Genomic DNA, 14,263 nt, shown 5'->3' with positions numbered 1-14,263 from the left:
CCATTCAGAGGCTTCTTGAACATGAGGAACCATGGCAAGTCCCTTCCACCTTCACTAGCATCTTCTCATGGAGTCCACAAGGAAACTCTGCTCACGGGGGAGATTTTTAGACCGCCACATCAAGGAACTGGGTAGCTGTAATTAAATGTGTGTGGGGGTGTATGTGTGTGTACAGCCAGAAGCTACACACACACACACACACAAATACAGCAAATGGCAACATATAAATACCCATTTGCTTAGATGCATAGATAAAAAGATACAAGCAGATGAATGGGGAGCATGGTCCCACGCGGAGCCGAAGCAGTATCACCGCTGGGACTCACATGTGTTTTGGACTATCTGACAACTTGGTCGTTAGGAGCACTGAGGAGTTTCCAGCAAGGAATCTCCTGAGGGAAGAGGGAGATGAGGAGAAGCTTGACCTAATGTCAAGTCTTCAAGGTGAGAGAGAAGGCATGCTTCTGCTGAGAGTGCAGAATGTCACCATCCCTGTCCTTGCCCAGCCCCTAGTGGTCTCACTTGGGCCCTCTTAGCTAATATCAGCTAGCATTAGAGAGCATTATGGGAAACAGGTAGTTTTGGGTGCATTCGCCTGTTTAGCCTCTAAACAATCCTGAATCAGGTACCACTGTTTTAGTCTTACTACACAAATCATGGTGTTAAAGCTCAAAGAAATCAAGAAATTGCTCCAGCATGGACAACTCCCCAGTGGGAGAACGAGGCTTCAAAGCCTAATCAGTTTGAACCCATTACCCAGATTCTAACCTCACACCATCCCGATCCCCTGGGGAGAGAGGGCCTTCAATAAAAAATGAAAGAGCAGGATGCCTGGGTGGCTCAGTTGGTTAAGCAGCTGCCTTCGGCTCAGGTCATGATCCCAGCGTCCTGGGATCAAGTCCCACATGGGGCTCCTTGCTCAGCAGGGAGCCTGCTTCTCCCTCTGCCTCTGCTGCCACTCTGTCTGCCTGTGCTCGCTCTCCCTCCCCCTCCGATAAATAAATAAAATCTTTAAAAAAAAAAAAAAAGAAAGAAAGAGCCCTACCTCTGGCTGTTTTTTAAGGCAGGAGCTTCGGGCAGGGCTGCTCTGGGAAGCACAAAGTAGAGACAGCTATTCCCTCCAACTGTGCCACGGGCTGCCATGTGCTAGTCCCTCGAAGGTTCTGGGCATTACCAATGCTTCCGTGGAAGGGCAGGTATTCCCAGAGGGAGACTGGGATGCTCTGTGGCGGAAAGTGGTGGAGGTGGGGAGAAGGCAGAGTGTCCTGTGGTCATGTCCAGCAGAGGTGGACAGGCACAGATGGCCCAGGGACAGCAGAGTCCAATAGAAACCTGCAGCAGCTGACCCGACTTGCTTATGAGCTTCATAAGAAACTTCCTGGGAACACTTGAGGGGCTCTAGCAAGGACTGGGGTCCTGCATTAGCAAGAGGGGTTGTGAGCCAAGAAAGCATAGATCACTGGTGATACGACCCACTTTTCACATCTAGTCAACCCAAGGGAGAGGAAGAGAGAACTATCAGGTCTTTTTTTGACTGATCCTGATTTCTTTCAAAACAAAAGGCTAAGTTAGATGGTAAAAAAAAAAAAAAAAAAAATTGAATAAAATGTGCTTCAAAATTAGGGTAATCATTTCAGTTACCCAATGCCACTCTCCCCCTAAATCATCCTCAATATTGATGAGAATCTTTGGCTTAAGTCTCTCCAAGTGTTCTGACCCTATCTGACCATGCAGGGAAGTATCTATGGGCTCTAAGAGAAGAACCTACAGCCCCGATCCCTCAAGCCAGGGGGGGTTATACCCCCACATCCACCTCCACACGAGCTCATGCGTACCCATACCATGTAGACAAGACAGGGTTAAAGGCTCTGCATTTTCTCAGCAGATGCCATGTAGAAAAGTGCTGGCCTGGCACTGCCCTGTGGCTTCAGCAATCAGGCAGGGTAGGCTAATTAGTCAGTCTGAGATCCATGGGGGAAATGCTGACGAACTCAATAAGCAGCAAGTGCCTGGCCCCCAGGGGTGGGGGGTGAAACCATATCAGAACAGAGGGGCAGCCGTTCTGAGGGCGGGGGAAGGACAAACAGGTGCTCTCCGAGGAGCCCTTTACCTACTGACCTCTTCAGCCTTTATTCCAGAGATAATTTTCAAGCAACATTAAAGAGGTCATACCCAGAAGCAGACCCATAAATATGGAGAACACGCTGGTGCTTGCCAGCGGGAAGGATGGGCAGAAAGGACTGAAGGCGAGTGGGAGTTGCAGGCTTCCAGTTACAGAATGAATGAGTCGGGGCGATGAAAGATACAGCATGGGGAATTCGCCCAATCACTACCTGGTACACCCAAAACTAATGCAACATTGTGGGTCAACTATACGTCCATTTAAAAAAGAAGCATAATTTAGAAACTTGAATTGTATGATTTAAAAACAAACTGAAAAATGAAGATGTCTTACCAAGCACGAGGCACTGTGGTCATGCTTTCCTCAGACCCCTGTGCCTTTGAAACAGGGGAGGAGTGGTGACAGACGGATGATGCCAAAAGTCCCAGAGCTTAGCACAAGGGACAAAATACACTATTAACCCTGGAATGTTGGTTCTCTATCCCATGGTGCAGGAGCAGAGAGTATGGGCATATTATGGAATACAATGCAAACTCTGCAAGAAGGTTTTTAATTCCATTTTTGGGGGAATTAAATAAACTCCATGCCCAGTGTGGAGCTCAAGGGAGGGCTTGAACTTATGATCCTGAGATCAAGACCTGAGCGGAGATCAAGAATCAGATGCTTAACCGGCGAACCCATCTAGGTGCCCCAAGAACTTTTTTTTTTTTTTTTGTAAGATTTTATTCATTCACTGACACAGAGAGAGAGATCACAAGCAGGCAGAGAGGCAGGCAGAGAGGGAGGGAGAAGCAGGCTCCCCGACGAGCCCAAACCCTGACGTGGGGCCCTACCCCAGGACCCCCAGATCATGACCCGAGCCGAAGGCAGAGGCTCAACCCTCTGAGCCACCCAGGTGCCCCCCAAGAATGTTTAAAACAGAGCAGAAAACTATAGGATTAGAGCTACACTCCCAGACCCCAGGGCACAAGCTCAGTCTCATCTAGAGTTGGGGTTCATCAGGGGACAAACAGAAGATATCTTTATTCTTTGTCTTTATCTAACAATTCTAAGGGTTACATTTCAGGATCTTCTCAAAATAATAGCAAATTTAAAAAATAATAATAATAATAATAATAATAATAATGGCTTAATGACTTGCCCAACCTCACCTAGCTCATGACTGAGCTAGAAGCATAGGCTAAGTGTGCCTGATTCTAACCACCTGACTCCGTGAACCTAAAACCCTGTTCAGACCACAAGTAAATCCTGGAGGCTCCTCGACTATTTCCCAGATTCTATGAGAGCACAGAGCACACCCTGGCAGGCAGGGAGAGAAGGGTATCTAGAAAAAAAACTGGCCAGACCCGGACGGAGCAGGTCCCTGACAGAGCCTCGGGAAACCCTGAAATAAGCAACGATTGCCCCTTCCCTTGTAGGTAGAGGGTGGCCAACACTGGGTGATTATGAGAACAAAATGTTTCTTCCTCACTTCATGCAATACACCTTTCTTTTGATGTGTTGTGACTGAGGACATCACAGAACCCACCAGTTGTGAAAACCTGATTTCAATTTGATATATTCACACACTTTCTGACCTTGGTGGAAACATTATCACGGTTTCTAAGTATTTCTGAAGGTTGAAATTCATAAAGCCTGGGTGAGTTTTTATTTCACTGGCATATCTTTATTTCACTTACTCCTTTGCATGTCTTCCAAATAGAATGACATGCCACAGGCAGCAAAAGGCAGGTCTGCAGGCTGCCCCGTGAGGGGAACCTTGCTGGGGTGCTGGGGCCGGCAATCCTGGAGGACCAGAGCCTCCCCACCTGCACAGTCCCACTCACAGGTTATAGTCGGGAGGAGGAGCAGGACACAGGTAGCTGTGGAATTTAGGCACTTAACAGGTAGTTATCGGGCCACCTGCTCTCAGCACTGGAGACACAACATCGAAGCAGAGACAACAGCGGTTTCAATGAGTAGCAGAAACTGGGGCAAACTCACACTCTCCAATGGGTATTGATATTACCTGAGGAATCGCACCAGGAACCCAGGAACCGTATTCTTCCCCCGCTACTGATGAAGTTCACCTTCCCGGGTCTTAGTGAGTGTCCCAGCCTGTAAATGAAGATGGTAGTAACCGCCTTTAGGTGTGAGGTCTAGGATAATTAACAAGTTTAAAATCCATAAAATTAAATAAAATACGTAAAATAGAAAACACAGTGTAGCATGGGCTAATGATGCAGGCTGGGGTCAGAGACCTGAGCTCAGGATGACTCCGAAGTCAGTTATCTGGTGAATTGCAGAGAAAGGTGCTAGGACAACATCTGGCATATAGGACCACGCCATCAGTCTGAACTTTGATTAGGGAGGATCTAGAAGCGACTGCTCACTGCGTAGTACTTCCTAAGCATCCAGTATATGAACCTCAGTCACCTTTCCTCTCACCTCCTCTTTCCTCAGCTACATGACCGAAGCGTGCTGGGGACATGATGAATGTTGATGAACCTGTGTGTCCAATCTCTGACTTCGCTACAGACCAAAGAAGCAAAGGATTTTGAACCTTTCGGTTTGTGGATCCGTTGTCCCCGAGAGGAGCCGAGCGGTCCTTGCCTCTGAATGAACCATGCTGGCCTCAGCCACCCAGGCACACGAAGGGTTTTGTTCAAATTTTGTAGCACTTTATCACCCTTCATAATCCACACGGTGGCAGAGCGTTCCCCCCACTGGACCGGGCAATAGACAGAGCTCTCCTTACGTGATAAAAATAAATACACAGAGCCCAGGGAAGGGGCGGGGGGGGGGGAATACAGCAGAAACATGTCAACTGAGTGAAAAGGAAATCAGTTCCACATGCTATCTTCAAGGCGAAATGGAACCCACTCCACCAAAGGTAGATGTTGAGTAAGAAGCCCAGGCCTGGAAAGCACACACAGGAGGAGAAAATCTCTCATCATAGCTCCCCTTGACAGCCCTCCCACTGGTCTGCAGCTGGTGGGGAGGGAGTCTGCAGCTGGGAGGAGAGAGCTGTTCTTACAAAGAAGCAACAAAGAAGCCAGTTGACAATCAGAGGAGAACAGATGTCTCCACTTCCTCCCTGGCACCTTCACGCTGCTTTCAGCTTAATTAGCCAACTGCACTCCCCTCACACCTGGATGGGAATCTGGATGGGAATCTGGATGGGAATCTGGAAGGCTGAGCAAATCCCCACTGGGCCAGTGAAGGGCAGTCCACACCTCCAGGCTCCGGAAAGCCAGCCACCTGTCCAAGGACGAAGACTTGGGGATGTAGGACCTTGGACTGATTGCAGGGGCCAGTCTGAAGGGAAGCAGGCTCCCAGGAAAAGCTCTTACTTCCCTGCCAGGCTGCAGCTCCCAACCCCTGCCGTCCGTCCTTCAGAGGGGAAGAGCACCTGGAGCCTTTCTCAGCACCTTACCTGTATGAATTCATTCACCCCTGGCAAGAATGTTAAAAAAGTGAGAATGTCATTTTGCACAAAGAGATTAAATAATATGACTCAGGTCATACAGCTATTCAGTAGCAGAACCGGGATTAAGACCCGGGCATTCCAGGGGCACTGGGTGGCTCAGTTGGTTAAGCTCCGGTCGCAATCCCAGGATCCTGGGATAGAGCCCTGGCTTGGGGTCTCCCTGCTCAGCAGGGACTCTGCTTCTCCCTCTCCCTCTGACACTCTCTCATGCTCCCTATAGCTCATAAATAAATAAATAAATAAATAAATAAATAAATAAATAAAACCAATCTTAAAAAAACAAAACAAAAACACCTCCAACTCTAGAATCCTCACCATGACACTAGAAACTGATGGGTGAGCTCACCAGCGAGCAGAGACGGGTGAATGGATTTGAGGTCTGAAGACAAACAGACGGATGTCATTCAGCCCATCAGGCCAGAGAGCCCGTTTGGGGCCAAGCTGCCCTAGAAAGATCAGCTGAGGAATGAGATGTGGCTTCTGCTCTGGTGAGGCTTCCTGGCTAATGATAATGACTGATGTTTCTTGCACACTTACTGGCACCCCAACCTCATGCTGCAATTTCCATCCGACAAATGAGGGAAACTGAGATGCAGAGGGAAACATGCACAAGGCCACGCAGATAATGGAGGTAGAGCGGAGCTTGGAGTGTAGCCCTGTGTGTCTCCAAAGGAGGCAAGCTCATCCTTCCCTGTGCGGGTCTCAAAGGCAACACTCATCAGGTGCAGGGACGGGTCAGGGGTGGGAGGTCCTCTTCCCTGACCCCTGTTCTGTGCTATAGAAACCTTGGGGCTAGAAGAGCTAGACCTGGCCCTCGTCCCCATCAGACCTACCTCTGGCTCTCTTGGATCCTCGTGGGAGTGAAGCAGAACTTGGGCTCAGCCCCTAAATCCTGTCACTGCCGCCCTTCTCCACCAGGGAGCTGGGTTTCCCAGCAGCATGTCTTCCGAAGGTACCTGACTTCTCCAAGCTCCTAGGAGAGTGGGCAGATGCCTGGAGGGATCTGATCTTCTGAGTCTTCTGTGGAAACCGGTCCAGCCTGCTCCGTTCCCACCCCCCCCCCACCTGTCCTCTTGCTCCCCACAAGAGACAGTGAAATCGGCCCAACCACCTCTCAGAGATGCTCTCTGTGATTTCAGATTTTTGTAAAATGGCTCTTTTGAACATTTTGAGAAGGTGCTTCCAAAGCTCTGAGTTTGGAGACACATTGAGGGTTCTCAAACTCACAATCCTCATGACCTAGCCCGGACATTAGCCCAGACAACCTTCCTTAGTTTGAAAAGTGCTCTGAGATTAATGTAGCTACTCCTGCTTTCTTTCTTTTGAGTCATGTTAGCCTGGTCTATTTTCCTCTATCCATTTTTAATCGATAGTCCAGTGTTGTTTTTTCATTTGCTGTGACTATGTCTTTTTATTGCTTTTTTTTTTTTCAAAGATTTTATTTATTGATTTGACAGACAGAGATCACAAGTAGACAGAGAGGCAGGCAGAGAGAGCCGGGAAGCAGGCTCCCCGCTGATCAGAGGCTTAATCCCAGGACCCTGAGATCATGACCTGAGCCGAAGACAGAGGCTTTAACCCACTGAGCCACCCAAGTGCCCCCTTCCATTGCTTCTTTTAAACTACTGATGTTCAAGGTGATGTAAGTGGGTTAATATCTATCACATTTGTTACTGTTTTCCTATTTGTTGTCCTCATTCTTAGTTCCTGTTTTTGTTTTCTACTCTTTTTTTTGGTCTCTTGTGATTTTAACTGAGCATTTACTATGATTCTATTCTCTCTTCTTTCTTAGCATATTGGTTATCGTCTACAAGTGTTTTTGAAAAGCTGCCTCGGTCATTCCTTTCCAGCTTTCTTTCTGCCAATCCAGACTATCTTTGTGTTCTTCAGAAATCCGTTCCACACAAGCCACTTCCTGCTCTCTGTGGGTCACAGTGGGTCATCAGTTACTCCCTTAACAACTTCATTATTCAGTCCCACGCCATTGCCGAGCTCTGCCTTCGGGAGTTGATCATCACAGTTGCCGTTTACTGAACATCTGTTATGTACCAGTCACGGTCCTGGATGTTCTTGACTGCTTCAGTACAGGGGCATTACTATTCCGGTTTTGGTAACTGACTGCCAAAATGTCCTTCATTCTGCAATGTTTTCATCATTTTCTTTCCAAGAGAAATTAGGACAGTGCAGAGTCTGAGTTGACACCTAAACCCTGATGTCACCTGCTCTTGACAGGTTAGAGCCCTGACTTCCTGATTTCCTCTGATTTCCTCCCATATTCTTTGGGGGGGGGGGGTGCATGGAGGAAGGATCACTTGGCTTTCGTACAGGCATGTGCATATCATAGTTTTTTTAATTAAATGTATTTTAATTTTAAAAAATTCACAGCAGAGGCATTTGAGGCTGGGTATTGGAAAGGATGACTTCACCCCTTCTGGGCATTCTGACGTCATCTTTGCTGTAATAATAATATTGCAGTAAAAATGATAGGGGGCACAAAACATTTGGGGGCACACTGTCCACAGCTGATTCCATCTGTGATGGCCATCTAGCCCAGGTTATGGCCTTTGGCTTGTCACTTCTGGGAATTTGAAATGGAAACTTTGAGATCGAGCCATAGAAGGGAGCAGGTTAGCAGTGGAGCTGAGCTGAATCACACTCCTGGTGAAGCACTAATGTGAGGTCAGGGCATTCTGCTGCCACCGTATGCCTGGGAAGAGCCTTTCCTGTGGCTTCAGATTCTACTTGGATTCCAGCAGGCCCTTGGCCCTTCCTTAAGCTAACTCCAGGGACTTCTCTAAGATAAACTGATTTTGCTCCCCCCAAAAATGAAATGCACGTCATTCACAGGACTATGACAGAGAGTGTCTTCAGAGCTTCCGATCATGCACAGACTATAACCAAACTCCCAAGGCAGGTAGGTGCTGAGTTCCCGGCACACACCCAATGATGTGGCCGAGGCTGAGGAAGGGAGAGAGAGCAGGGGGTGCCGCAGGCTGGTCCTATTCCATCATGGAGGGAAGAGCCAGGAGTGAGAGCAGAAAGCCTGGCTTAGCCCAAAGGGAAAGGAAAGAAAGGAAAAGGAGCCGACTTCGGTTCAGTGCTTGCCCCTCGCCCGCTGCCAGCTTGCTGGCTGCCACAAAGATGGGCTGGGTTGTTTCCCGGGCTGAGCACTTCTCCGGGAGCTGGGAAATAAACCTCAATCAAGCCCTCACTGACACCTTTGCCAAGCCAATAAACTGCAGTTCGTGGGAAAGGTAAGCTCATCCAAAGGCAGTTTTCACTAATGAAAAACTGTGCAAGATATGAAAGTCACGGTTTTTTTCATAGGGGTCTTAGGATGACTTACAAAATTTTATGTGTCTGCATCTAGAGTGGGGGTGCTTATGTGCACACGTGTGTGGGCTTTGTGGGGGACAGGGAGAACTCTTTGGAAGGGAAAGCATAATGCTAGAAAAAGCCATTTACAGTGTGTCCTTGAGCAAGTTACTTAAACTCTTTGAACTTCAAATTCTTCACCCGTTAAAAAAAAAGAAAGAGATAAATCACCCCATGTGGTCATCGTGAGGGTTAAATGAATGACCTAACATGTAATGCCTAGCTCATAGTAAGCACTCACTGCGGCTATTTTTTTTTTTTTTAATTCAACTGGACTTGGGGATTCTGTCAGTTTCTACCACAAGATCCACCCCCCCAACTCCTCACTGTCTGCATAGGCTAGAAGGTCCTACCCGCATTAACCTTAGCCCTCTATTCTTAAAACAGAAACTCCACAGCATTCTTCTGCTATAATTCCTGTCCCCATCTACGCAAGTTGTTCAAGGAAAGCAGCCAGAAAGGAAGTGCTAAGCAACCGGTCAGCGTTCATTGACGGTCATCGTTTGCCTCTGCCCCCCGGTCCCCTGTCAAGTCCCCCAGGTCCATCGCTGTGCCTAGAGCACGGGCTGCACTTGGTCCACTTAAGAATAGCCTGAACTCAGGTCACACGACTCTGGGTCTCCTATTTTAATACAACCAACCAGATTGTCTGTTTTTAAAAGCCCAGAATTCTGGTACCTCTTGAGAAGTCAGACAAGAGGCCGTGCTGGGCTCTCCTTCCTCTTTTAGATGAGGCAAGGACTTTCCACTCTGCCACAGTCCTCACTGCTCCCTGCTGCTTCCCATCGCTGGCCTGGCCCCAAGGCATCTGCCATGTAGGGGTCAGAGCCGCATACTTAACCCTCCGTCAGTCTTCTGTTCTGTAAGAAGACCAACAGCATGGGCTTCCTGAAGTCCTTAGCACAATGCCACAGGAGGAAGGACCGTGTTTTGCCCTCCAGACTTTTCCATAGGTAAAGGGCACTGGGTGGGGAGTCTGGCACCTGGGCTGTGTGTGAATTCATCCTCCCCTCTCACCTCTCTGGACTTCATTCTCTCCTGTGACTTGGGACACCTGGATACGTAGGACTCGGAGATTTACGTTGGCACTGCCTTGTCATAATGCAGAGTCACCGATGGTCTGGTTCAGTCGGGATGGAGCCCCAGGCTATCCCTGAGTACCTGGCTCATAGCTCAGAGCTCATCCTATCAGAAAGAGGCCGAGTGATGGCGGGAGGGCAAACTTGTGCAGCCACTCTGGAAAGCAGAAGGAGGTTCCTTGAAAAGTCAAAAATGAAACTATCCTTCCATCCAGCAATTGCACTACTAGGTATTTACCCAAAGAATACGAAAATACTTATTCAAAGGGATACGTGCACCCTGATGTGTATAGCACCGTTATCTACCATAGCCAAACTACGGAACCAGCCCAAGTGTCCATCAACTGAGGGATGGCTAAAGAAGAGATGGTGTGTGTGTACATTGGAATAGTACTCAGCCATAAAAAGAGTGAAATCTTGCCATTCACAGTGACATTTTTGCTAAGTAAAATAAATCAGAGAAAGACAAATACCATTCAATTTCACTCTTAAATATGTAGAACTTAAGAAACAACACAAATGCAAATGAGTAAAAGGGGGTGGGGGAAGAGAGAGGGAGGGAGTCAGATGGAGAAACAGACTCGTCAGCACAGAGAACAAATTGATGGTGACCAAAGGGGAGGTGTGGGGTGGGGGGCGGATGGGGGAAATCACGGATGGGGATCAAAGAGTGAGCACCCGCTGTTGTACGCTGTGTGAACAAACTTGTAGTTCACCTGAAACTAACACTACGCTGTGTGTTACTAAGTGGAATTTAAATAAAAACTTTAAAAAAAAGAAAAAGAAACAGGCTGAGCTGAGAACTCCCAGCCACGGAGCCTCAGCAGGAAGGAGAAGAGCTAGAAATTTCTGTCTCCTGCTGGGGCGTTTCATTTACCACCAAAGACGCCTGGTGGGTGGGTGTCAGAGGAAGGGGAGGCTCTGGCTGGGGCCAGGCGCACAGTAAAAACTTGAAGTGGAGGAAAAAAAAAAAACATTAAAGGCAAGAGGATAGGGAGATAAAAGGAGGAAGAGAGGGACAGAGGCTCCTGGCTGAAGGGGCATGTAATTCTGGACTAAAATAAGATTTAAATCCCAGGGGGATAAAAACAGTAAAAAGGGTCATCAATTTGTGTCGTGACTTATCCCAGTGCCACCCCAGCTGGCACCTGGTGCCACAGTTTCCCCCCAGGCTCCACCCTCCCTGCCCTGCAGAGAATGTGCTGTCCGCTCCCTCTCCCCACCCGCCCCTCGGAGCCCTGGCTGCTTCCAAATGAGCCCTCAGTTCTGTGAGCTGTTTTCTTAGATTGCATCTAACATAAAGTGTTCCACTAGAATAATTTTGTTTTCATTTCACCGAGCCAGAGAAAAGACCTGAGATGCTTTGAAAAAGGAACCAAGCCCCAGCAGTTTTAATAAGCTAGCGGGTGGGGTACTGAGAGTACTTGAACAGGGATTTAAAACAAAGTAGAAGCGCTAGAGATCCAAAGGGAGAGAGAGAGAGAGAGAATGACAGAGAGATGGAGAGGCAGAGAGACAGCAGCACACGGAAGTAGATCTTGGAGCCGTCTTTTCACACCTGGACCTCACCTGAAATCCAAGGCAGGCTCTAGGAAAATGAGTGCCCACAACCAGAATGTCCCCTGTCCACAATCCCCATCAAACGGCTCTGGCCTGACATGCTGTCCCTATAGCTGGCGCCTTAGGCCAGTCTCACGAGACACAGCCTCAGTCATGTAATCATTCAACACACATTGGCAGGGTTTAAAAACTGGGGAAGCCCCTCAAGGTCGGGACTATGTCTCTTTCATCCACTGATGCCTGCCCAGTGCCTGACATGGTCCTGGGTTGCTAATAAACATTTGTTGACCGAATGATTACTTTGTGCCAGGCACTGATCTAGGCCCGAGGGGACCTCATGGAGAGTAAAAGAAGCATAGCCTCTGTCCCATTGAGCTTACAATCTGGATGGAGAGATAAAGATCTCAAGAGACCATTACACTATGGCATGCTAAGTGGCAGCTGGGGGAAGTTCAGAGGGCTAAGAATGCACACAGAAGAAGCAACTAACCCAGACTCAGCGAGACAGGGAAGGCTTTCTGGAGGCAGGGACCTTCAATCTTGAATCCTTAGACACAAAGGAGGAAAAAGAGCCATCCAGGAGAAGGGTGGGTGATGGGGAGGGGACCATAGGCAGAGAGGGAAGAGTGTTGTGAAGGCTTGGGTTCAAGACAGGATGGGACTTCAAAGGAACAGAAAGAGACCTGGGGAACCAGATGCTGGAGACAAGGAGGTGAATGTTTGGAGAGAGCCTGGTAAGGGGAAGCAGACCATTGGACACGGGACCTCAGAAGCCACACTAAGGTGAGTAGACTTCATCCTAAAGCCATGGAGAACATTCAACAGACATTTATTTAGCACCTTGTATGTGTCAAGACCGATCTTCAGGGGCGCCTGGGTGGCTCAGTCGGTTAAACGGCTGCCTTCAGCTCAAGTCGTGATCCCAGGGTCCTGGGATCCAGCCCTGTGTCGGGCTCCCGGCTCAGCAGCGAGTCTGCTTCTCCCTCTCCCTCTGCCTGCCACTCCCCCTGCTTGTTCTCTCTGTGAAATAAATAGATAAAATCTCAAAAAAAAAAAAAAAAAAAAACTGGACTTGGCATTGGGGATATGGAAGGAAGCCAATCAGGGGTGATCCTTGCCCTCATGGACTTCAGTGTAACACAGGGAAGAGACAAGAATCCAAAAGTAACTGAATAAACCAATGCGTAATCATGATGGGAGATAAACAATCCAAAATAGCCCAGCAGCCCACCCTGTGGTGATGGATACCCATAAGCACAGCCACATATGACTTGTGTGCACTGAAAATGTCACTAATGTAACTGAAACACCAAATGTGTCATCTTATTTAATTTTTATTATCTGAAATTCAAATTCAAATAACCAGAGGTGGCTAGTGGCTACTGTGTTGGATGGTATAGAGAAACATGAACTCAGATCTGAGAACACGAAACAGAGGAGCTGGTCTCAGGTAGGGGAGCAGGTGGGCATTCCCATTCCTGGGGGTGTGACATGAGGTGGCACAGTCCCGTCTCGAGACCCCTAGTACGTGGTGGAAAGAACACTACAGCGAGAATACATGAGATCTGGGTTCTAGCCCTGGCACAGGGCCACACACACTGGGCAGTGTGTTATTCAAGCCCTGCATTTGCTCTGAGCCTCAGTTTGCTTATCTGTAAAACAGGAGCAATGGTTCTATGTAATTCACAGAACTGTTATGAGGGTCAAAGGAAAGTCTGTATTTAGAAAACTTCGAAGACTATAAATACTATATGAACGTAAGGTATGATTTTAGTATCTCTTTGGCTCACTCCGGGAGAAATGCACACCCATTGCAGAAAAATTGGAAAATGTAGAAAGATTCAAAGCCAAAACAAATCTGTAAATAACGTACTGTGTTAGCTGTCTCTTCCGTCATTTTTCCTTACATGGGGTGCATGTCTGTAATTTTTAAAATGGGTTCCTAGCGCATACCTGCATACTGCCTCATATTCTACTTTTTCCCCCTAACAATATATCACAAAATATTCCCCTGCATCATTAGATGGTTTTCCACAACATGGTTTTCAATGGCTGCAAAGTGTTCCATAAGAAGTTGTCATTTTACCTTCAGAGCCCATTACTTCCTTCATTAGCAGGTTGGGAGTGAGTCAAGAGAAGTCCCCTACCTGCTTCATCTCCGCTGCGGGGCTGGCATTGGGCCCAAGGATGCTGCCAGCATGTTCGAATGCACAGAGCCCGGTTCCTAGATTCTGTTGCCTCCATGCCCCCAAACAAACTGAATTGTGTGGGAGGAAGTTTCCCAGGGCACTGGGGTGATCCCACCCCTATCTGTGAAATCGCTTCTCCTGGCCCTGGAGCTGAGCCAAGCCCAGATGGCCGAGTTGCCAGGCCCACCAGTGATCACACGTCGGCACTTGGCCCCCAGCGCCATGTGGGTGGAATTCTCCAGGGGGTGACCCTTGAGCTCCCCGTAGCCACCCACACCTCTAGCAGGCTGCTTGGGGGAAAGTGTGTTTTCTTTGTTACCAGTAAACCGCACTGGACTTTAATATTTCCAAAGTTCAGGAGGGCCCTGGAACCCCGGAGCGGCCCTCCTGCCGAATTGGTTTTTCAGACTGTGCCACTTTAAACATGATTCAAGAAAAATTACCGGAGCCTCCACTCCATCTGTCTCTG

At 48.2% G+C, this 14,263-nt stretch overlaps 1 long non-coding RNA gene across 4 annotated transcripts in view; it reads right to left on the bottom strand.

The window, feature by feature from the left end:
* The window catches only part of LOC132015383 (uncharacterized), a 43,820-nt gene extending 29,861 nt beyond the window's left edge, over positions 1 to 13,959 (bottom strand). The window contains exons 1-4 of one of the 4 annotated variants that reach the window (XR_009403642.1): positions 13,753 to 13,959; positions 12,446 to 12,625; positions 9,984 to 10,202; positions 4,131 to 4,219 (exon numbers count right to left, since the gene is read on the bottom strand). This is a non-coding gene — a long non-coding RNA (uncharacterized LOC132015383). The remainder of the gene's footprint in view (positions 1 to 4,130; positions 4,220 to 9,983; positions 10,203 to 12,445; positions 12,626 to 13,752) is intronic. The other 3 variants (XR_009403641.1, XR_009403643.1, XR_009403640.1) reach the window with 3 other exon arrangements.
* Positions 13,960 to 14,263: the final 304 nt, after the last annotated feature.

This window comes from Mustela nigripes, chromosome 4 (genome assembly GCF_022355385.1).
Source record: "Mustela nigripes isolate SB6536 chromosome 4, MUSNIG.SB6536, whole genome shotgun sequence".
NCBI lineage: Eukaryota > Metazoa > Chordata > Mammalia > Carnivora > Mustelidae > Mustela > Mustela nigripes.
Note: the sequence above shows the minus strand (reverse complement) of the source record. Positions and strands in the feature narration are given on the sequence as shown.